This window comes from Cotesia typhae, unplaced genomic scaffold (assembly GCF_013202065.1).
Source record: "Cotesia typhae breed Kobodo isofemale line unplaced genomic scaffold, CoteBio_Ctyphae contig_119, whole genome shotgun sequence".
Lineage (NCBI taxonomy): Eukaryota > Metazoa > Arthropoda > Insecta > Hymenoptera > Braconidae > Cotesia > Cotesia typhae.
This window is the reverse complement of record NW_027423712.1, coordinates 2,565,679-2,591,358: the sequence shown is the minus strand read 5'-3', so window position 1 is coordinate 2,591,358 and position 25,680 is coordinate 2,565,679. Positions and strand designations below refer to the sequence as shown.

Below are 25,680 nucleotides of genomic sequence, written 5' to 3'. Positions count from 1 at the left end.
TCGAAAATTTTTAACATTATTTTCGCTCAAAAAGTTATACATGGGCATATATGACCATATCAAGCCAGAAATTTTCTGACGTTCTTTATATGTCCATGAGGGTATATAAAATAATCGAAAAGTTTTACGTTTCAAATTATCCAAAATCTTAAGCATTAAAAAAAATGAGTGTGTGTAACTATCATACCCGATTGAAGTAATACTTCTTTGGTATTATAAGAGATAGCGATTAAATTAAGTTAAAAATCGATACATCGTATGAGAATTTAACAAGGCATTTATTGACGATGTAACACTAGCAATATATACATTTATTATCGTCTACCTGTATCAATATCTTTAAGTACTGTATCAATATTAAGCTGTATCAGTATAGCTGTAAAAAGCTGTATCAATATTTTTAAATACTATTAGGATAAGACAATATATTAATCCTCTTCTAAAAAGTTGATGGTTGGATGTCGTATCGTTTTAAGTCAATTCTGTGACTATTTTATTCGGTTGTTGATTAGTCGACTGAGATAATGGGGGGAATTTTGAATAAATGAAGGCAAGCGAAGCGTGTATGTTATGTCTAGTGCTATAAAATCAAGGTTATATTGGGTCAGCTTCATGTGTATTCATAATAAATATATACTAACAGGGCATTCTGAGAGGTACAAAGTATCCATAGATATAGAGTATCAAAACAGTTTACTTTGGTTATATCCAACTTAAAAATCGACTATACAAGCTAGTATACTGAAAATAACTTGGTTGCTTGTATGAATAATTAATATATAATTAATTCTATTGAATGATTTTTATAATTATTCAATTTAATATTTTTTGTTAATTACTAGCTGTTACCCGCCCGCTTCTCTGAGCATTTTATAGAATTGTATTTTTAGATCTAAACTTGAAATTTAATTAGAGTATTGTTTTGACTTTCACAAATTCCAAATTTTATCGAATTAGCATATACCTTTTATCCATGTAATTATTCCAGCTAATATTCATTGTAATTTTCAATGTGTAATCATTATAATGTTTGCGTGGCTTTTCTTCAAAAATGAATAATAATTGACACGAAGAAAAGAATTTGAAATGAGAATTTGGAGTCTATAGAAGCTATAGCTTGGAAATTAAAAATTTTTAATGTTAACACCGACTTTCGCAAACCCCTGTGAGATGAGCGGTCGTAAAATTTGCACATAGACTTTTTCTACATCTCTTACAGAAAATTCCTACCAAATTTGGAGTTGATAGGAGCTATAGTTTAAAAACGGGAATTTTTCATTGTTAGCGCCCCCGCAACTCCTCTTGTGGGTGGAATTTTGTAAAATCCGTTCTTAGCTGACCTCTACTCGGCGAAAGGAATGTTCCTGCCAAATTTCAAATCTCTAGGTCTTATAGTTCCAGAGATATCGTGATGAGTGACTATATGTACAGAAAGTCTCCTATATGTATTTATAGATTTCTTTGTATATTTTTGATTAATTTGTTTATAAACTATTAATTAACAAAATTAAAAATATTTAAAAACCGGTCGTCCAGTTACCTCCTAGTCGAACCTAAAAAAGTTTTACTTAAAAAAAAAATTTCACTAAAGAAAAATGATTTCTCGAAAATTTCACTCTTGCTTCAAAATATTCATCGTAATCATTCTGTTACAAAAAAAAACCTTTGTATTGTGTGGTGTAAAACAAAATTACGGTGAAAACGTCATTTAGCATGTTAATTAATAGGTATCTATCCCAAGCCAACTAGTAGAGTGTATTTACAAACAGTCAGACAAGTGATGGAGTCGTAGAATGTATTCGATTAGTCAGTTAGTGTGTTCGTAGTCAGTTAGGAATGAGAGCAGCTGAGACGATGAGGAGAGATTCCTGTTTAATTTCAGCCTCTACAACAAGTACTACAAGTACTGGGACCTAAGAAGATATATAGGAATGTATGTAGGGTTTTGGTTAGTATGTTAGCTTCTGAAATCCAGTTTCGCGGAATCGATTCACCTATACTTGGAAATATATGCCAGTGTGTATGTTTGATGTACATATATATATATATATATATATATATATATATATATATAAATCTATGGAGGTTGTACGTCGAAATTGGAGAACAAGAGAGACAAGTTTGAATGGTACTCGCTAGTGTCTTTGTCGGGTAGACGCCGGCTTTAATGTGACAATTACAACTTGCCAATCTTGGGTGTAACGTAAAGTGCCTTTCTCTTCCTCTAGCTCCTGTACTACACCACTCTGCGCTATACAGTTCACTCAGAATGCTATTTGATAGACTAAAACTTGTAATACTTAATAGAGAACTATCTTCAATGATTATAATTTAATTGTTTTGCTACCGAAGTACACAGAATTCTTTTTCTGGTTGGAAGTAAATTATTTATGGTCTTTTGAAATAATTTTATTCGGTTCCCGTGAAAAAATTTTTAGTATGACCATATCAAAATAGGCACAAAAATAAAAACATAATATCCTGCAATTTTTATTTTTTTTTAGAAATTTATACGTCAATTAAAATTTATTGAACGAAAAATGGCTTACTAAATGATTAAATTAAAAATCAATGTCAATTTTCAAAATTTTCGCATTACGATGAAAATAACGCTCTATATCTCTAAAAATATCAGAGATTTGATTTAGAGAATCTTTTTTATCGGAAATTAAATTTCCTGTAAATTTGTTCAGATATTTTTTTCATGTAAATTCAGTTATTTATGAAATAACGTCAATAAATCACGAATTTTATATAAAAATCAGGTTTATTGACCCGTGCAATCTTTCAGGTGCTGATGACAACTGCATCGCAACGGATACTTTTGTAGAGCATTTAAACTTTAGTAAATCACGTTTTGATATAATAAAATAAAATACCGTTGTTACAGATATTGAAAAAAAAGTTTCTGTGAATCTTAAATGGGAAATCCTTCTACGGTGTTAATATTAAGGGCTCAATTTTTCAGGGAATATTTTCTTTGACTTTATAAATTTTTTAATAAATTTTCATTTAATAAATTTCTAAAACTAACATTATGAAAAAAGTAGAATTCTTCATTATATATAAGAAATATATTTTTGACAAAGAAATTTACTAAAAAAAAAAAAAAAAAAGAGAACTAACCTTAATATTAACAAATGCCCACGTCAGAAAACATGAAATTATAAAAAAAAAAAATAACAAGAACAATAACAAGTTAAAATAAAATAATGAAGATAAAATATTCAATAGGGATTATATTAGGGGAAAAAATGTGAAATGGTTTTTTCAAATTACCAGAAATGAAATCCGAATAAAATGACATCAACATGAAATATGTCTGGTGCAGGTTGCTGGTCACCCAGTGGCCAGCGGTAATCCATCTTCTCAAGTGACTGGCTGACGACATGCCAGCTCAAGTAAGGCCCTATACTACTGTACCATGGCAGTTTGTTTCACCAGTACACTTTCACGAAAAATGAGGGTCACGCACACAATTATTTACCCGAAAAAAATCTATTTGTCGGTGTTTCCAACCTCGCGATTATTTAAATTAATTTCTGCTCTAAATTTATTATGATAAATTGCCCTCTGCCGTAGTATTTTCTGTATTGTTGCTAAATATGCATTGTAATAATTTTTAATGCACTATATGTAGAAGTATGGAGAGAACATATATCATTATTATTATCGTGTTCATGATTTTCGATATCATTATTATATTTAATGTATAATACAATATAAAGAGATGGAGATAGTATAATAATAAACGTGTAATGGCGACGAGAAAGGATGAATAGAGTGTGTCACTTGTGAATGTACTCGGCAAATTATTTGCTCCAATAATTCGATTGTACGGGTACATTGTACGTGGCAGCTTACGATTGAACGGATTATCATTCGTTTTATTCTCACCATAGATAATTACCTGCTATCCTTCTTATTTTCATTGTCATCATTTTTACACAATTTAATAATTATTATCATTTTCTTTTTTTACATTTTTACAAAAATGTGATATAATTTGACAGTGAATTATTTTTAATAATTAATGTCAGTTAATACTCGAATAATTCATGGTTCAAGGATATTCAATTGAAATTTTGATGGAAAGAATAATATAAACTTCAAAAATATATTTATAACGGCGAAACTGGGGCAAAATTAATCGACTTTTATGTTATACTGAATACGGTGGATCTTCAACTTTTACTTCTATCCAAGAAAAATATTTGAGAAGCAATACAAATCTTCGGAGTAGAATATTTTATGAAAAATGTATAGAATGTTATTTTTATCTGTGTATATTGTTTTTTTTTTTTTTTTTTAGAACTTTCGTTAAAAATTTAATTGATATCCATAGAAAAATATTGGTAGCTGCAATACAACTGCTCTTATCCAAGACTATTCAATTTTAAAGAATTATCGCACTTAAGGTTTTCAAAAATCTGTTTTTTATTTTATTTTTGCAATGTACATATATTTAAGTATATACACTAAAGAAAAAATCAATTTGATTGAAAGTTGTGAACCAAATAAAATTTACGCAAATTAAAAAAAATTTTTCTTTTGAATCGTTAATTTTTTTTTCCAGTGTACACACATAATTGAAAAATTTTCATAGTAATACTTGTATTTGTAAAATCGTCTTAGAACGTGTAGCACTACAATCGTCTTGCTAACTCCTACGCGATTAGTAACGAGATAGTATCTTACATTAAACGAATTTTTTTAGATTTTTGAACTTCGATTATTTAAATTGAAGATATCATGCTTACCACATGATACCTTTTTTTAGATGACCTGTAAATCGTTGACACAAGCTAGAAAAATCATTATTTGTAAAAAAAAAAAAAAAAAAACAAAATTTATTTATAAAATTCAAAGTGACTACTATATGTGTATTTATTTTCATATGGATCATTGAAAAAGTCTCTTCAGAAAAAAAGATTAAAAAATCTCTTTTTCAGAGATCTTGATGTTATTTTAAAATGTAATTTTTTTTTTATTCTTCCAGAGTTATAAATTCAATGATCGATTAAATTATAAAAAAATTATTAATGAGTGAAAAATGATAATGAGCGCTCTCTTAACTATTATATCATCTATTACACGAATGGTGATAAAATGAGTATAATAATGACAAATAATGAGATTATTGAAGGGTAATAAATTCAAGGGAGTTATTGTAATTATAATTATAACTTATAATAATGTAAGTTGGTAGAATGAGTGAGTGATGTAATGAAATAATAATTAAATGTTAGGAACAAAATTAAGCAAAGGAATCGTGAGTTGCGTAAAATTACCTGTAACCTAAAATGAAGCAGTAATTTTAGGAGCGTAGGGATACAAGTTAATAATGAATTCGATTAAAGGCCAGAGGGTTTTGAGGTCGCGCGGGAGCAGAAAGCCAGAAGCTATGCTGGCGCTTTATACTTGTACGTTAATACTGTACGGTGCATGTGTAGTAGTAGTGTAGTGTATTGCAGTGCAGGGGGTGCAAGTACGAACTCGTACTCGAGAGATAGTCGGACAAAGAGAAGAGTATGTATGTATTCTCGGTTGAGGTGAACCACGCGCGCCACTCACCGACCACGCCCTAGCAATAACTGGCGCAGTTAATAGTCGATCGAGAATGGATAATTTAATGAGGCAACCTGTAATGTGTTAAAGATGCATACTCAACCTAATTTACAACCCTTCACTATCTATCAAGTAATCTCTGTCTAACTGACCTTGCTTCCCACAACGCTCACAGTCAACATGTTACACGTTTCCTATTTCCGATTGATTTATTAATTAATATTACTGTCCGATTATTTTAATCTTATTCCTCATTTATATAACCAAGTGTTTTAATCCGTTAATTGATACTTTTTACCTTTAGACGATTACCGAAATTTTTACGTTCTTGAAAAATAAAATTCATGTGCTCGTGTAAAAAAAAAATCGTCTCAAAAGAATCTTAAAAAAATTATTTGTTTAAAATCTTAAACGTGACACAAACTAAAAATATTTTAAGACTCTTTTAAGACGCCAAAATAAAATTTTGAGAGCAGAGTTTTGAAATTTTTGAAAAATTATTTTCTGTCTTTTTTAAGACGCTCCGTTCTAATGTTTCGGGACTCTGTCACTGTAAGCTTATCTTAAAATAGTCTTCAAAAATTTGTTTTTAACACTATTATTATAGAGCGTCTTTAAAAAGTCTTAAAATGATCTTAAAATAGTCTTAAGAAAAAATTTTAAAAGATCATTTTAAAACTTTTCAAAGACGGTCTATAATAATTTTCCGAAGCTCTGTCGCTGGGAGCTCATCTTAAAATAGTCTTAAAATTTTTTTAAGATTTATTTAAGACTATTTTAAGATTTTCTTAAGACTTTATTCTTTATTCTTAATTCAATTTAAAAAAAACGAACTCAAAAATGTTGCGGTTAAAAACTCACAAAATCTCTAATCTGGAAAATTTCTAAAAATTAATTTTCATAACAAATTTGAGAACCAAATTTCAAAAATCTTCTCTCCGAATTTTATTTTGGCATCTTAAAAGAGTCTTGGTTTGTGTCACGTTTAAGATCTCAAAGAAACGACTTTTTTAAAACGATTTTTTTTTACACAGATAGCTAAAGAAATTTATCGGCTTTATAAATTTTTTCTTTAAATAAATTTTCTTGGAAAATTTTGCTGAAGAAATTGAGATATGATAAATCATTAAAGATATTAAATTAAGTAAAATCATTATTACGTGATTTTCAGCGTATCTACATAAATTTTATATCTCAGTGATGATTCCATTATTTTATTGTAATTTAGTTAATCAGTGAACCGTAAATATATACTTATCATTCCTTTATTATTTTATTAAACATACAACGAGTGATAGAATATTTGTACGAGTAATTTAATTTATCGATTTTAATTATTTCGTAATTAGTTTTTGTGCTTAATGCGGAGTTTTCCAATTATTTTTAATGAAAAAAATATTCCTCTGAAACAAAGAAGAGATCGCAATATTTGTTAACAAATTTTCCATCAGTTTCTACCGGGCATGCATGGTAATTAAAATTTTTTCTCGAATAAATTTGCGGTATTTCTTGTCTGAAAGAACTTGAGGCTTGATTTTTAAACCCTTAAATATTTAATTTTTCGATAGATATTCTGTTATATTTTTATCGAAGAAACTTCCAATAATTCAACAAAAGAAATAGAAACAATGATGATTTGCACAAGTTTTTTAGAATGTTACGTTATCCTAAAGGATAATTGCTCCCAAAATATTCGAAATAAACGTAAGTCATGTTCGTGACAATGTTCTATCAAACCTTCGTCACTTCTTAGTTGACAGGAACTGACAGGAAAATAATAAATAATCAACGAATAACATTGAAATCACCGAACAGGAAAAACTTTTTTAGATATTGCTTCAAATAATTTGTCAAAATTAATTATATGAAAATATTTTCCAAAAATATTTGCATTTGTAGTTTTTTTAAATTTTTGCATGTAGAATTTTTTTTACAAAAATTTTTTATACAATAAAATAGTCAAAATATTGCTGATTTCAGTATAATTTATTTCTGTTACTTTCCTCATACTTTCTTAAAGATTAAAGGCATTTTGTCATTCGCAGCTAATGACTAAAATCATCAAGACAAATTTGTTTCAGTCTACAAATTGATAAACAATCTTACCTTTACTTTCAAAGATTACAAATTCAATACCTAAGGCCAAAATTCTAACCACCGTTTTTGTTGTAAAATCTGAGGTGTTAAAATTGAGACGAGCATAATGCTCATAAATGAAATAGTAACTGCAGGAAAATAGTGTGACACAGTAACAATATAATAGCAAGTACAGGGGGGTAACAGTAGTAACAGTAGCAAACTAAACTCATTGAAATGTAACGGTTGGAACAAGCAGAACAATAGGTGGTGATGGAGAGCTTGGTGAGGTGTGGGTCTGCGGAATAATGTGCGTTGAGGCAGCACAGTCGACTAAGATATATAGGTACATATAGATAAAGCACTGAATAGTAGTACTATATTATTAGTAGTGCTATACCGAGAGGAAGAGTTTATGCTCCTTGGTTGAGAGAATTTTACGTAGCAGTCGAGTGGTCACATCGAAATAGTAATGCAGACGTCCCGTAGACGTTTCACGGTCTTTTAGAGAAACATGAGCCGGTGAAAATGTATGACGGGTGTACTTACGAGAAAAGTGATAGGACCGAATTTCACTTAGCTGTCTATATATATATATATATATATATATATATATATATATATATATATATATATATATATATATATATATTAGGTGGGTCAAAAAAATCGAATAATTTATTTTTGATTTTATACTCTGAAAAATAGGTTCGTAGACACCTAAAAAGAATTCTCTCCAAGTATAAGCTCTTAATTATAACGGGAAGGTCCTCCGCTTTGCGGGTTTCTATTTTTTTCGAATAATCAGATAAAAAATTTATATCTCGCTTCCAACTGCTTGGAAAAATATTCCGTGGCATAGATTTTGTGAGAAATTGAATGCTTTACAAAAAGGTCTCTTATGACTTTTTCAAAAACTCAACCGATTAAAAGATATTCATAGTTGAAGTTTGGCTATTTTAAGGAAAATATTCGTTTTTAATATGAATTTTATAAGTCGATGAAAAAAATTATTTCGGATTGCGGAACTCATGATTTTGTAGGAAATTTACTGCTCTACAAAAATGGTCTCTTATGATTTTTTGATTAAGTGAAGCCGTTACGAGATATTCATCGTCAAACATTAACGAATATCAATATTTCCAGTTTTTGATCAATAATTCGATAAATTTTAATTTAAACTATGAGTTTCAGGAAAATTTACATAAATTTGAGTTTCGATCGATAAAGAAATGTTATAATAAGTTAGATAAAGAATTATTGGAATTATCATTGATTTTCCTTGGAGAAATGCCTCAAGAAAAGATTTCTTTCAAACGTCCTGGTGCTGTTCATCATGCTAGATGGATGGCTAAGGCCATTTATAGTTTGAAAATGTATCTATTCAGAGATGAATTCAAACTCTCTCAGAAAGAATTGCATGGTCTTCGTCATTTCTGTATTTTTATAGTCACATTGTATTTAAAAGCTTGGTTTTCATCAACTTCTGCAACAACTGCTGCTTATCATGACTTGCAGTTTATGAAAAATTTATTGGAGTACAAACATATCAATCCTTTGATTTCTTCAGCTACGTGTGAAAAAATGATTTCGCACTTATGGTATTTGAGCGATGAACTTGCCATTTTATCACTGTTTGACGATGGCGTTCCATTAGAAGTAAAAAAAGTATTGTTGAAGCTGTTAATACTCGTGAAGGTACAGATTCTAAAGCTAAAAGATTTGTAATTGCTAAAAAGATTTGAATTCATTGGCGCAGAGAACTCTGAGTGACTTTGTGTCTAAAAAGTCATTAAATCTTTTCAAAATCTTCGATCTACCGTATGACTTTCTTGATGTCGATGTTGAATTATGGCCTACTAATGAGAGTTATCTCGAAAATAAAGAATACTTTCAACAACTAAAAGTTGTCAATGATTCAGCAGAGCGAGCTGTTGCATTAGTCAGTGAATATAATCAATGCTTGACAAAAAATGAAGAACAATTCCAGTACTTATTGCAAGTTGTCAAAGAACATCAAAAACATTCCCAAATTGTAATAAAAGAAATTATTTATAGTAATAGCGTACTGTTATGTTAAAAATATAGACAATTATATTGCAATTGATAATTCAATAAAAAATTTATCTATAAAAAAGTTAAATACTGGTTGTTTCTCACTTGATTCAATACTTTTCATATTAAATTTGACAAAGAAATATGTCATTCACTTCAAATTAAACTAATCATTGGCTATATGTCGAAAAAAATGCTCTAATTTCTTGTTTTAATGCAATCAAACAAGCTCAAGACTGAAAACAATATTAAAAAAATTGTTTATAACATTTCTTTATCGATCGAAACTCAAATTTATGTAAATTTTCCTGAAACTCATAGTTTAAATTAAAATTTATCGAATTATTGATCAAAAACTGGAAATATTGATATTCGTTAATGTTTGACGATGAATATCTCGTAACGGCTTCACTTAATCAAAAATCATAAGAGACCATTTTTGTAGAGCAGTAAATTTCCTACAAAATCATGAGTTCCGCAATCCGAAATAATTTTTTTCATCGACTTATAAAATTCATAATAAAAACGAATATTTTCCTTAAAATAGCCAAACTTCAACTATGAATATCTTTTAATCGGTTGAGTTTTTGAAAAAGTCATAAGAGACCTTTTTTGTAAAGCATTCAATTTCTCACAAAATCTATGCCACGGAATATTTTTCCAAGCAGTTGGAAGCGAGATATAAATTTTTTTATCTGATTATTCGAAAAAAATAGAAACCCGCAAAGCGGAGGACCTTCCCGTTATAATTAAGAGCTTATACTTGGAGAGAATTCTTTTTAGGTGTCTACGAACCTATTTTTCAGAGTATAAAATCAAAAATAAATTATTTCGATTTTTTTGACCCACCCTAATATATATATATATATATATATATATATATATATATATATATATATATATATATATATATATATATATATATATATATATATATATATAGGGTGATTCAGAATTAGTGTCCGACCGAGAAAACTTGGATAGAAGAGGCGATTTTAAGCACAATTGCAAGAATAAAATTTTTCGAAATTCTCAATATTTTGAGAGTTATTGAGGATTGAAATAGACCAATCAGAGAGCTCGTTACAGATTTAAAGAAAGAAAAAAGTACAATAAAATTTACCAAGCGAACTTCATAACGAATGATATTATTGACTTATTTATTTTAAAAATAATATAAGATGTTATTTCTTTTGTTTCGAATAAATAAAAACTTTAATATTTTTATTAGAGAAAATAAAATTATTTCGCGCATTTCCTCGGGCTTACTCGAGTTATACAATTATGGTCTTAAAATTAGTATTGCTGGTTCTCCTGCCTATTGTCATGCAAGTTGTCTTGATGATTGTCCTACGGAGTGTTATGTAGAAAATCTTACTAAGTGTTCTGACGTTCAACAAGTATCTTAATTTCATCTAGTAAATCGGTGGGATTTATGGGAAAAATTATTCTCTACAAAAAAGTGATAACATCATTTTACCGTATCATTAGCCCAAAAAAAAGTTGGAGCTGCATCTCGGTCGAAAATTGCTATTCACTCCAAAAATTGTTTTCATTTATGAAATTCCACAAGTATCTCACTTTTATTAAATGAATAGGTAGGAATTATAGGAAAAATTATTCTCTACAAAAAAGTATTAAAATCATTTCACTGTATCTTTAGCCCAAAAAAAGTTGGAGCTGCATCTCGGTTGAAAATTGCTATTCACTCCATAAATTAAGTTTCCATTTCTGAAGTTCCACAAGTATCTCATAAGTGAGATACTTGTGGAACTTCAGAAATGGAAACTTAATTTTTGGAGTGAATAGCAATTTTCAACCGAGACGCAGCTCCAAATTTTTTTTGGGCTAACGATACGGTAAAATGATGTTATCACTTTTTTGTAGAGAATAATTTTTCCCATAAATCCCACCGATTTACTAGATGAAATTAAGATACTTGTTGAACGTCAGAACACTTAGTAAGATTTTCTACATAACACTCCGTAGGACAATCATCAAGACAACTTGCATGACAATAGGCAGGAGAACCAGCAATACTAATTTTAAGACCATAATTGTATTACTCGAGTAAGCCCGAGGAAATGCGCGAAATAATTTTATTTTCTCTAATAAAAATATTAAAGTTTTTATTTATTCGAAACAAAAGAAATAACATCTTATATTATTTTTAAAATAAATAAGTCAATAATATCATTCGTTATGAAGTTCGCTTGGTAAATTTTATTGTACTTTTTTTCTTTCTTTAAATCTGTAACGAGCTCTCTGATTGGTCTATTTCAATCCTCAATAACTCCCAAAATATTGAGAATTTCGAAAAATTTTATTCTTGCAATTGTGCTTAAAATCGCCTCTTCTATCCAATTTTTTTTGGTCGGACACTAATTCTGAATCACCCTGTATATATACTCGCTATAAAACTCCCGTAGTACATCTCGGAATTCAGTGTCTCTTTTTCTCCTCCAACTCATCCTCATGTCAACCTTTCTATTTCGCGACTGTGTCAATCCTTGTCGTTTTATCACAGCTTTACTCTTTTAACCCGGTTCAGTTCCACACTCAGGTATTGGGTAAAACATGAGCGATGACTACCAGTCAAGGGACCAATGAAAAATACAAGAGCTTATAAATAAGAAAATAACAACCGAAAGCTGGAAGCTTTTTACTTCTTACCATGGGTATTGTCTCTATTTTTATTCTCTTTCTACTTTTTCTTTAAACCGACGCGAATCCTGTGGACTTGGGAGTAAGAAAACGCATTTGTATTGTCACGAGACTCGGTACCCGGTCGTATGTACTCGCGTTGTTTATACTGATCTGTTGAGGGATTTAGAGAATTTCTTATCAGCTATCGAGTGTCGAATTTATTCGCTCTGAATACTCAAGTTCTGGAGCTATACTTCCGCGAAGCTTAGAGCCATTTATTTAAATCGGTTTTAATGTTATATATATTTAATTTTACTCGTAAGAAATTTTTCTATTAATATGACTATATCACACTATGTATTAGAATAAAAAAATAACTTATTAATTTTTTTTATAAATAGTTATGTCAGTTAACATTTTTTATTCAACAAAATTTGGTTTAGTAGTTTATTAAACTAAAGAATAATTTAAAAAAAGATTTTTTATTTTGCAACTTAAGATTAAAAAAATTCAGCTCTCTTGTAAAGAGACATTTCAGTGATCATGCGCCACCTACCGGATGTTTTCAATACGAAATTTTTTCAAAAATTTCTTATGGATTTATCAGAAAATTTTTTTATGAATTTACATTTTGTCTATTGGATTTTTTGTTTGTTTAACTTTTGCGCTAAATTAATTAAAACTAAAAGTTGTTGTTGACTTACCAATGGCGCCAGAAATTTCATCGATCAAAATGCAGACTCACGATTCACCTGTTGAGCAGAAAAAAAAATTCATTAATTTTTAACAACACAATAAGTGAATCTGGCGCCCTAACTTGAAAAGTAGGGTTGTAGTGGAGCTTAGAGAACAATTGGGTCGTTAATAAGTTAACAAGAATGTACGATTGGAGGGCTGAGGAAACTTTTTTTTTGTCTTTAGAATGTCGATTTTGTTACTTTTTTTTTTTTTTTTTTAAAGAATTTTATGGTAAATTTTACAATTCTAAAATTGATAAAAAAGATCAATATTTTAGTGCGGAATAAAAAGCTTGAAGATTAAAACTCTGAAAACAAATAAAAGTTTGATGATTATTGTTTTTAATTGTTTACATAATAATAAAGGTAATTAAGTTAATAAACGAGCGCCTTTCGTAACGTAATTAAAGAGTAGTCTTACCGTTAATGTAAAACACAAGTCTCATAGTAACAATGTCAAAGGAAACTTAATTAATAATTTTAAGAATACAACAAATTTACTAAGAATTATTTTAAGTATTCCATTGAATAATTACTGCTGTAAGCTTAAGTAAAAGTAAGTAAAATAATAAAACATTCTGAATAATTAATTATTCTCCATTAAATAATCCAAAAGTATTGATTTTTTCGTCACTAATCAGGTAAGTAGTTTAGAAACAGTTAATTAGCGTAAAAGCTTCGACTTGTTCTCGTTTTACTTTTTAACGTTAGTTTTTTTATTTAAAGTAGTATTTATGATTTTTTTTATTATTTGATGGAAGATCTGCGAGTAAACAGCAATGAGTAAGAGCAAACCTTTTTAAAAGGAGCATACACCTAGTAATCATCAGCACTGCTCTATCCTATACTGGTCTTTTGATCACGACTGACATGAGTTTACGCTAATTAACGGGTACTGAATAGTAGGTAGAAGACAGGCGATAGAAAAGTGTATTTAGATTTTGTACGTGAAAAATGAGTATAAATATATGTCAAGGTGTATCGAAAAAACCAAAAAAAAATAATACGGGAAAAAAATTTTTTAAAAATTTAGAATTTTATATCTCGTTATACAAACAACTTACTGGTAATCGCGACAAATAGTTTCGTTAAAAATTTAACACTTTACAAAAACAGTATGGTATGATTAATCGATAAATTTACTTTTCCAAGAGTTGTTCGAAATTAAAGTCAGATATATCCCAAATTCGCAGTTTTCAATTTATTTAAAAAAAATTATTGTTATTTATAGAAAAAACTTCGAATTCATCTTTAATAATTTTTTTTCTAATTTAGAATTAGACGTTCTTTAAAATCGATCAGATATTTTTACTTTAATAACAAAAATTTCGCTGAAAATAAAAGAAAAACTTCCAATTTGAAATATGTCCAAATTAAATCTAAAATAAGTTTTCCAAAAATTAATTTATCGAAAAATCTTAAGAGACGTTTTTTATAGTGTGCAATTTTCTACAAAAATATGTGTCGCACTAGCCAGTGAGTTGTTTGAATGATAACACATAAAATTTAAACTTAAAAAATATTTTATCTGTAAAAAAACTTAATAATAACTTGAAAAAAAAACTATTTGGTTTTTTAGATATATCATGACTATAATTCATATATTTACCGGATTTTTTCGAACAACAGTCAATGACCAAACATTAAACAGTTAAATTATTTTCATGAGTATTAACTAGGCTCATAATGTCGAAAAAAAAGGAGAAGGGGTTAATAAATGAATCCATTGAACTCTATTAATTTATTATTGTTATTAATAAAAGCGAGAGATTAATTATCGAAATAGATTAATAATTAAATAAGAATGAAAGAAGAGCGTAAATATAAATAATTGAAAAATATTTCGTTTGAATGATTCTAGATCGCATTGTTAAAGGTTGAATGCCAGTGAATTAAAGCTATTTTGAATAATAAAATGATAATCCCGCAACACGAAAATGAAGTTTTGCCGCAGCGCTAATTTTCACTACGTCCGTTGATAATTAACGCTCCAGCTCGGGGAGTATCAATAATCGTCTCTAACCTCGCGCTATCACTATATCGTTCTCTTTATCTACAGAAAATTAGATTTCGTACAATGGCATTATACGTCACGTGTTATAATACTATCACCATTACTTATTTTATCGTTTTATAATTTATAATTTTAGTAGATTCTATTCTCGTGCAATCACTAAATTATTATTAAAAATCGATACTGCTTTTAGACATTTATAAAAATTTTAGTTTTTAACCCTATCAATCCGAAACTTTTACCCAACTTAATTTTACTGTGGTCAATTTTTATTCGTCGATAAATATAATTAAATATTTATTAAATTTTCAACCATCAAACATAATTAATAATTATAAATTTACGATATTTCTTGTTCTCTTTTATTTTCGTGGTCATGAGTTTGAAGAAATTTAAAATCCTACATAATAAATTCCAATTAAGTACATAAAAGAACTGCCAATAAATTTATATATAAAAAAACTTCACACGTCATAAACCGAAGTAAAAAAAATCAAACTCTGTAAATGATGATTTTTCATCTTTTTATAGAATAATTTAATTAGCAAGCTTGTAAATCGATAAGTTTCTCGGTATATATTCTAGATTATAATTTAATTGCATCTTTCATTCAATTAAATCTTTTAATAACGAATAAAATTGAAGAGTCAAGTCAAATTGTAAGTTCAATATTATTTCTTAATTCGATTTAAACACAAGTGATGACTTATTATTATTGTTACAATTTTTTTTAAATTATAGAACAACGTCATAGCATTATTTGATTTCTTTTAATAAAGTTAAACGATTATTTTATTTCATATAAATCTTGAGTGTTCTGTATCACTAAAGCGGAGCATACTTATAATGAAATGAAATAAAGTTTAATTCTTTGTCTCTTTGATTAAGAAGCTTGTTTATAGAAGCCGTCAATTGGACAAGCTCATTTCAGCGTCGAATTTTACGGTGACTTTTGTTAGTTTAAACTGGTAATACCAATAGCAGTAATAGCGAGTGAACAGCATTAAAATAGAGCTTTGTAACCCCACCTGCTGAGTCTTGAAACAAAATCGAGAGACCAATTCAAGAGTTTGAACATTTAATTTCTCGCTTTCACGGCGGGACTTAAAAGTTAATCGTTATACAAAGTCAGCACGGGGGAGAACACCTCGGGCGTTTTTCAGTAGAATTATATTTGTGCCGTACCGAGTAAATCTCGATTTTTTTATTTATTTTTCTTTGTATTTTCTTTTTTAATCTACTCTTTTTTTAAACTCGCTTTAAATTATTTTATCATATTGTTAGGAAATAACTTTGATAAAACTCATATTAAACTCTCTTGAGTTGTCCCGTCATTTTTTTTAGCTTGAATTATTTTTATTGCTCAGATAAATCGTTTATTTCTTTATTATTTTTAAATTATTAAATTATATAGTATACTAATAGGTTTTATTCGCAGACAAAAAAAATTTGACTTCAGAAAAATTTTTTGAACTAAGAAAACTCTAAGGAGAGTCAATTTTATTGCGTCTAGATTTTTTTTCTTGGTTTCTAAATTCTTGCTTCATAAGTGAGCATTTTTTAACTCAATACTAATAACTACTAGATGTAGAAATTTATCCAACGAACGTACTTAATTGAAGATTTTTATATATCAAATAACCTAGATGTCTGTCGATAATTTAGTCATAAAATATTAAATATACTAAACAATAACTGGTTTCTATTATTGAAAAATTCTTTATAACATAAATTGATCCTGATTTCATCACAGAAACTAGCCATATATCATAGCTAAATTTGTCATGAAAGACAAATTTTGGGAACTGGGGAAAATGAAAGATAAAGGGCGAGGGGGGACCTTACTCAATAGGAATTTTCGGTAATCGAAAAAATAATTCGGACAGCCCAGACCGGGACTCGAACCCAGATCGTTTGGTTACGCGCCAAAGGCTCTACCAGTTAAGCTATCCGAGACAGTGGCTATCCTGATTCCATCACAGAAAAATTTTCACTACATCTAATCTCTAATTTTTATAAATAAAAAAATGTATATAATTTTACTATTAGAAATTTATATAAGTTTTGTAGAAATTCACTACATAATAAAAAAATCGGTGAGGTTAGCCGAATGGTCTAAGGCGCATGGCTTATAGAGCACTCGGACTCGCTCACCGGCCAGGCGTGGGTTCGAATCCCAAGCTGGTCTTAGAAACCATCTTGGTTGATATTCGACCCTTGCCGCGTAGATTAAGATTTTCACAACCCAAAAAAACCCCAATGTACCACTCCCAACAGTTAAAGTCGGCGATATGACCATAGCAGTTAAAACCGACTCTAAATAACAATTAATTAAAAAAAAAAAATAAATAAATAATAAAAAAATATACAGATGTATTTTAAAAACAAGTTTAATAACCTGTTTTGAAAAATATTTTCTTAAGGGGTTATATCCACTTGTGATTTTCAAAAAATCGATTTTTTTTTCATTTTTTGAATGTACATATATTCAAGAATATTCTCTGAAAATTTCAAATCGATCCGACAATTAGTTTCGGAGATATGAGCGTATTAGTAAGAACGTCTCCGAGCGTTCGAAAGTAGGCGGAGCACGAGCCGGAGTAGCAGCTGTTTCTGGTAGCTTCTATCCTTTTGTTCTCGATTTATATTGTGTTTGAGACACTAATATAATAATACAAAAGATCTACTTTATACCTGAAACTTATGTTGAAGAATTTTAGGTTAAAAATATGTAAACTCATCAGTTAGAAGTGATCTTTCACGTGGACAAGTTGTGTTTGTACTCAGTTTATATATTTCTCAGTGTGTATAGTTTAATTAATTAAAATCAAAAATGCCTCGTAAAATTAGCAGAAAAACTCGTAGAAATTCCAATGAAATTTGGTCTCGAAGAAACGGAAGAACGTTTTTAATCCGAAAACCGTGGAATATGATGAGAGCAGTTTCAGCGCCTCAGCAAAAAAATTTAAAGCACAAGAGGAAATATGTGTAACTCGCGATACGTCAGTTGAATATAGAATTTTAAATTTTATAACTGTGTTTACGGCTATTAGTGAATATGTATTGTGTAAAACCTGCCATGAGCCAGTAAAATTCGAAACAACATCAGAACGTGGACTTGGTTTTAAAATTGTTATCTTATGTGATAAATGTAGTCCTCGTAGTATAAACTCTTGTAACTTTGTTAAACACTCGTATGAAATAAATCGACGCTTTATATTTGTGATGAGAACCCTTGGGTTAGGTTTGAAAGGTGCTACTCAATTTTGTGGGCTAATGGACATGCCAGCTTTTTTGCTCCAAACTTCATATGATATGATCGTTAAAAATATCCACGAATGTGTGTCACTAGTTACAGATAAACTTTTAAAAAGAGCTTGTGTTGAGGAAATGGATGCCACGTCTGAACAGCAGGGTGATGAACATAAGAGTGATTTAACAGTCTCGGGAGATGGGACTTGGAAAAAAAGGGGATTTACTTCTCTATTTGGAGTTACATCTCTAATTGGATACTACAGTGGAAAAATAATTGATCTTTTAGTTAAAAGCTCTTACTGTAAGCAATGCGAGCCTTGGAAATCTCACAAGGATACTGCTGAATATCAGGAATGGTGGGCAGAGCACAAAGACGTATGCTCAGCTAATCACGATGGGTCATCAGGAAAAATGGAAGTTGATGCTGTTATTACCATGTTCAAACGTTCATTGGAAAAGTATCAAGTTCGTTTTAGAAACTACATCGGTGATGGTGACTCTAAAACCTATTCGGGGATTTTGAAGGCTGCTCCTTATGGTGAGACAGAAGTAACGAACAAAGAATGTATTGGGCATGTTCAAAAAAGAATGGGCAAACGGCTAAGAGACATAGTAAATAATACAGTAGAAGAAATGAAAGATAAGAATGGAAAAAAAAAAAAAAAGTTACTTGGTGGCAAAGGTAAATTGACTGGGAAAGTTATTGATAAATTAACTGTTTACTATGATTTAGCGATTAGAAGACACTGTGATTCTGTTGACAATATGTATAAAGCCATTTGGGCATCTTATTTCCATAACTGCTCTACAGATGAAAACCCTCAGCATGATAATTGTCCTATAGGAGAAAACTCGTGGTGTTCGTGGCAAAAAGCGCGAGCCTTGGGAACTTTGCCCAGCTATAAACATAATTATGAGGCCTTACCACCTGATGTTGCAACAGCTATTTTTCCAATTTACGAAGATCTAAGTAACAAAAAATTATTGGAACGATGCGTTGGTGGTTTTACCCAGAACAATAATGAAAGTTATAATCAGCTGATATGGAAAATAACTCCAAAAATTATTCCAGCTGGCTCTAAAATTGTGGAAATAGCTGCAAACATTGCAGCCGGGGTCTTTAATGAAGGTAAAACATCTCTGCTTTATTATATGAGTGCTATGGGATTATCACTTGGACCCAATGCTCATTCCTACGTGAGTAAAGAGAACGCAGAGCGCATCTCAATTTCGGACGCAAGAGCGCAAGGGTCGACGCGCGAGGGAAGAATGGCTCCTAGACAACAACAGTTAAACATTTTGGAGGCAAACGATGAAGCAGAGGGTTCCTCTTATGGTGCTGGAATAGATGACACGATGTAAGTTGAAAAAAAAAATTTTTAATTTAGTGTAAATCGTTCCCGAAACTTTAAACGCGTTTATCTCAAAACCGTGTTTTCAGAGTCGGTGAACAAAATTTCTCCGAAACCGCTAAACCGATCGGTTTGAAATTTTTACACGACTTACTCAGATATATTTTTCAGGTAATGATCGAAGGAATAAGGTTTTGGACAATAATTTCGATTTTTTAAGTCACTTTTAAGTGAAAAATTTGCATGAAAAACTGAATTTTTTTTTTGAACGGCCGCCATTTTGTCAAAAATCAAAATTTTGACTAGACCTTCGATCATTACCTGTACTTATTTATTACAAAACTAAATATTTTTGGTTTTTGGTTTTCAGATAATTTGGACCAGAGATATCTTGTTCACCGCCAAGCACCTTTTTTTGGAGGTCTCTCCGCAGATCATCTATAGGAGCTAGGGGATCCAATATTTTTTTAAATAAACCACTGATTGTTAAAATACATTAAATTCTGTTGAAGTACATTTTTTCCATTAATGTATAAAATAAAATGCCTCTTTGGAAAAAATTCACAAAAAAACGCGTTTTTTCTGCCTCGCAAGTGGATATAATAACGCCTTAAAAAAAGTCGGCATTATCTTGAATCAATTTTACCGACTTAAAACAAAAAAAAAATCCCTTATTTAAAAACAAATAAAATACTCGATCAAAGGAATAAAAACTTGAATAGAAACTTTTGTCAATCTCCATTGAAGAATTGTAGTTTTTTCATCCAAGTGTAACGTTTGTTTTAATTAAGAGCTGTCAATATTTTGAAACAAGACTGAAATAAAAACAAAAATATTTATATGAACCATATTATTTTTTTCCAGTGTAAAATTTCAATAATTGTCGTCAAAGTTAACCATTTTTCCAATTGGAGAAAAAAGTCCATTCATAAAAAAAAAAACAGAAACCGAACAATAAATAAAACAAACTTTGACAATTAACGACTGTCCAATTGGAATGGATTTCTACAATTAGTTGGGGAGAGTAGCGAATTTTCAGTGTCTGTAACCAGAGGAGTTGACTGCGATTGCTCTAGTAGTAGACTAGTATATAACTAGGTGTGTAACCAGCCTTGTGTGTCCCGGTTAATCTAATGACATCAAACAACAATGCCTTGGAAGTGAACCAGACTGGCTGGATAGATATCGTTTAGTCTTCTCTCTCGATGCAAAGAACAGTCTCATTGCTACCACTGTTTATACCGTGTTAAACTAGTATAGTGACTTTACAGAAACCTCAAACGAAATTTCTCAACGACACCGAACGCAATCCTTGCTATTTTACTTACGGTACATTTACGAAATCTAATATTCACACAAGATTACTTAACAGTGCTTATAGGTGAGTAGATTTATTCTACTTTAAGCTCGACATACCCTCAGAAGATTATTCTCACACATAAACGTAATCTCTTAAGGATTAATAGTTAATAACGTTAGTGGTTGAAATACCCATTGTCCTTTAACACCGTCAATGTTTACACTGGAAACTTAAGTGTGCTTTATTTAATTATTTACGAAATCATATTTTCAACTTGTTCACAACTTTTCAATTTAGATTCAATTTAATTCAACTGTATTAAGTTTTGTTAAAATTTATGAAGAGAAAATTCAATTTTAATAAATAGACTATCAAACCGACGTGATTGTTAAGTTCAAAAAAAATTTTTTGAGCCCTTGGACTTAAAAAAAAACAATCGGAAAATTTACAAAATTTTTTCTTATTTTATTTCTGAAAATCTAAATCTTTACTAATTTCTAACTGATTGATGGTAAAGCTAGAATATTGGAGATTCAATAAACTTTTTTGGGTCTTGTTACGACCATTTTTCACTTTTTCACTTAAATAACCCGTCAAAAATAATTGAAAAGTTCAACAATTAAATTACTCCCTTCATTTTTAAAAGAAATGTGATTTTTTCGTCTGTCTTAGATTTTTAGTAAAATTCTGAATAAAGTATGTTGATTATTTTATTTTCGAGAAGTAAAATTTTCCAATTGTGTGATGTATGCTCCGTTTTGCCCCCAAATAATAAACAAATAATAAAAATTAAAAAAAAAAAACTTAACTCCTCAAAAACTCTGTATTTTTGTAAGTACTCTCCTTTTTCTCCATTGTTATTACTATTATTATTCAAAATATATAAATTTAGTAAATATTAAACAGCAGAAGGTAAACTCGACTCACTGAAAGTAATGAAATTCTCGTCCAAAATTCCTAGAAAACTTTTAATCCACATCAGTACCAAGTAATTAAATAAAATAAATTACAAACAGAAAGCACTGCAGAGCTTATAAATCGTAGATGGTTCTTTCAGGTTCATTTTTTTCCGTCAGTCTAGTCGGCAATTCTCCAGCGATACAACCATGTATCAGACAAACATCACGTATTTTCGAATTTACGCAAACATTATTCTAGGGACAATGGCTCCGAGGCGCAATGAGTTCCGCTCTCTTGGTCTCTGACTAGTCTCTTTGGGTTCCTCTCTCTCTCTCTCTCTCTCTCTCTCTCTCTCTCTCTCTCTCTCTCTCTCTCTACTTCAGCCGACATACGTTGATTTAATGGACAGAGCGTTATGTCTAGAGGTTCGCGAGCTGTTCGACCGTAAATCACAGTCGCGGACTGTGTGGAGAGGAGAAGCGGAAGGTAGTAAAGGTGACTGTCAGAATAAAAGGATTACATAAATATATATACATAGACGTATATATATTTATGTATATGTGTATGAGTATATGATGATAAGAAGCACTAGTCCCCTGTGGCTAACTTTGAAGCTTCACTTCGATTTTGTGATGCGATTCAAAGACCGTCTTGGAGGTAGACTGCCTCTAAATTGCATCGACTAACCATTAATCGGAGGACACCTCAACCCCCAGCAGCTGCTGGCTGGTTCACGTCAATTGACTAAATGGAAAATTAATGAATCATGCCCAAGAGAAATGTGCCAAGATGTTGCGCTTAATCGACTGAATAAATTACATCATCACTCACTTGACAATGCCTTTAAATATTTATTTTAAATTATTTTATTATATATCGAGAATTTCCCTTATTAAAAAAAAGAATTAAAAATGATCTCACATGTTAAATGCCCATAGGAGATAGTATTAAAAAGAATTTGAAGGATTAGAAAGTATTCAAAATGAATAAAAATCAAATCATTTTGAATTCTTTCTGATTCTTCTTTTTAATGAGGGTTGCGGAGTGGTGGGGATTTTTTTTTCATGGATCAAATTTCTCTGGAGTGAAATTCACTCCTAGAAAGATTTTACTAATATTTTAGTATTAAAAAAAATTGCACCAATATAAAAACTTTCTCTACAATAATTTGTGGCGAGCACGTAATTTTCTATTATTTAATAAAAGTTTAGTTATTATTTTAAACGTTGTGAGAGAAAAAGAAATATATATATTTCTATATATAGAAATATATATATGAGAAAAGGAATATATATATTTTATCTATTTTTAAATAAAAGAGAGAGAAGGATAAAAAGACGAGCCATGAGCGACCAGAGAGACGAGCGTGACTCTTTTGGCTACAGGGCCTAACTCTGTATATAGAGGGAAGGGTACAAGTCCGTTAGAATCGAGTAGGGGTTAGTCTATCGTGGAACGCGTCGTGAGTCCCAAGTACATAGGTCGCGGCTCGTCTCTCATAAACACGTGTATAAAGGTTTTATGTATATATTATTTATTATCATTTCATTATTATTATTATTATTATTATTATGATTTCTCAATTTGTAAGGTGTGTCTAAGTCGCGAGATTAAAATAACCTAATTTTTTTTATCACTTTTATCTTTAATCACTAATGTTTAATAAAATAACATCTTATTTTGTTTGAATTATTTTTGATTGTCGAATAAACCCCAGTCCTATAGTAATAAAAACATGACTCTGATATATTTTAAGATTAAAATTAGTAAAGTTAGCTGTAGTTGTGTGATCCTCCAAACGAACTCTGGGTTCGGCGAGCTGTCCATCCGGAGGAAACTTCGATAAATATTCGGGGTGAGGCCTTCCAGCCTTCCGCAACGTTACAAATTTATTTGTTGAAAAGTTAAAAAAATAATCCTATTTCACTTAATTTCAGTAACATTATTTATATTTTTAAGGGAACAAGGGAAATTTTGTGGCCAGTGTATTTATATGATAAAATGGGTTTTTATGGTTAAATTTAGTAGCGTTGGAAGTCTTGACTTGAAGTTGTGCCTTTTCAAGGTCTCATATCATTCTCACCAATAGTCAATTTATGATGATAAATATTTAGGGTGTATTCTATCTCTATCTTTAGATAGATAGTTAAGAAATTACCTTGTATCTCTTGAACTATTGACATTTTTAAATATATAAGCTCATCCCGTTATTACACTCATCAAGAGCTTTCATTCAAGTACCTCCATCAATTTTTCATATATATATATGTATATATAAAAAATATATAAAAATGCATGTGGGTACTCAAATGAAAGCTCTTGATGAAGGTAACATCGGAATGAGCTTATATCTTTAAAAAAGTCAATAGTTAAAAAAGTACAGTGCAGTTTAACAAAATTTATTATTTAATAAAGCAAAATTTTATTTATTTACATGAAATTATCAGTCTGGCCTTTAATAAGAATTTTTTTTCGTACTGTATAGACTGTAAAAATTTGTTGGGCTCGGTGTTGTATAAATAACTTGGTATGAAAATTTTTAACTCGGATAGTGTAAAAGTTACTCCAAGCATGATGTGAATTAGAAGTTTATACTATCAAATATACGGAGAGAATTAAATACTAAAAATTATCATCAAATTATTGTAGATTCTTTTTATTTAACTCGATGAGAATAAATATTATTCAACAAAAAATCTTAATTAAAGTACAGTGCAAATTTACAAAAGTCATTATTTAATAAAGCAAAATTTTATTTATTCATAATTTACAAGTCACGGCAGTCACTTGGTGGCTGCAAGGTTGCTATTAGTAATTAATTTTTCTTAATTAAACAGAGTAATGTTAATAATTTATTATTTTCTATTTTTTATGTTAACATTTATGAGTAAAACTTGAAAGTGAAATAATGTTTATTAAAATTTGGTTCAACGTGTTTTATTTACAGGATACAGCAAAAAGTTTTCTATTGTTGTGTGAAAAAAATTTGTGTTAAAAATTTTATGCACAGTATTCAGCACTTTTATGTATTGTCATTGTTATAATTACTTATATTTATTGATATTAATTTATGGTTATAAGTAATCAATTAAAAAAACTCCTGTGAGAATTGTTTAAAATTTATTCCATTAAATTAAACTACCTAGATTTAAAAAACTGTATAATTATTATATTATTTCTAAAACATTTTTACTAAAATAAAATTTTAGCGTAGTAATCTTATAAAATAATCAGCTCGTAAAATTGAATTCACAGAAAATAGAAGTTACTTTTGCAAACGAAGCATGTAACTAAGTACGAAAATATACAACTAAGCTGTCATGATTTTGTAAATTACAAACTGGAAAGCATGTAATGAGATTAGACGGTTCATGATTTATGTCATTACGTTTGAAAAACTAAATTAACGGAAGCCTTTTTTTGTCCATCAACTTTTTTTATTTATTTTTTTCTTTTTTAATCTAAAATGGACGGACGGAAAAGCCGTATTTCTCCTATTGATAAGATTACCGAGTACCGGAGAAAAAAGTGAAGATGCTGAGAAACAAATTGATATTGACTTTGATCAAGTGCCGGTGAGACGACAGGTACAAATTGTATGTATGAACTGTTTCATTACGAGTAATGCTTCAGACTAACGATATTTTCTTGGTCACGAGCTACAAATATAAAAAAATATGAACATCTATTAATTTGATCCAACAAAACTCAATTAACAAATGCTATTTTTTTTTTTTTTCTATGACAAACAATTATTAGATTTTTTTTATACAGCCA

At 29.7% G+C, this 25,680-nt stretch overlaps 1 protein-coding gene across 1 annotated transcript in view; it reads right to left on the bottom strand.

Moving 5' to 3' along the window:
• The window catches only part of LOC141530006 (uncharacterized), a 167,378-nt gene that overhangs the window by 123,554 nt on the left and 18,144 nt on the right, over window positions 1-25,680 (bottom strand). Inside the window, exon 2 of the mRNA XM_074246839.1 lies at window positions 13,050-13,097. The gene's annotated coding sequence lies outside the window, so the exon portion shown is untranslated. The remainder of the gene's footprint in view (window positions 1-13,049; window positions 13,098-25,680) is intronic.